The sequence below is a fragment of the Heteronotia binoei genome, chromosome 9 (genome assembly GCF_032191835.1).
Source record: "Heteronotia binoei isolate CCM8104 ecotype False Entrance Well chromosome 9, APGP_CSIRO_Hbin_v1, whole genome shotgun sequence".
Lineage (NCBI taxonomy): Eukaryota > Metazoa > Chordata > Lepidosauria > Squamata > Gekkonidae > Heteronotia > Heteronotia binoei.
Window position 1 is genome coordinate 104151712 of NC_083231.1, and position 655 is coordinate 104152366.

Sequence of the window (655 nt, forward strand, 5' to 3'; positions counted from 1 at the left end):
TATCACTAATTGGATATGTATGAATATTCCAAATATCAGAAATCAGTGGACAACGCATTCCACTGCTAAAGAAAAAAAAATCTGTATCATTCGGAGGCACAGCTGTTTTGGCTCACGTTTCCCTGCGTTTTTAAGATTGTCAAATAGAGAGCAACAATAACGTGTGTGTAGTTTTAATTGGATTAGAAACCCATACACCGCAGCAGTCCCTATTTTTCAAGCAGCTGCCCCTATCAACTTCTCGCCTCATTGTGCCTTTGGGGACATTGGGAAATATATTTTGCAAATAAACCATTAGTGTGTTTAATGGAGATCTATTGTAAATCTAGGAACTCTCCAGGCAGGTCCCACTTGGAAGTTGGCAACCTTTCTGCCTGGAGGTGTGGCCATATAGAACATAAGGCACACACGGGGTGGGTGAGAGGGAACGTAAATTAGTCTGACCCAACATCGAGCGCCAACTGCGGAAAGCGCACCCATTCACAGGAGCGACGGTTAACGGCTGCGTTTTCCCGTCAGCCATCACGCGCCTCCATTAAAGGCGGGAATTCTACTGCGCACGCGCAAAACACATCACCCAACACTGTCTAGCACAAACCCGATTAAGGTAAGGCGCCTGGAGAAATTATAAAATGAGAGTCCGGAGCCGCCTTAA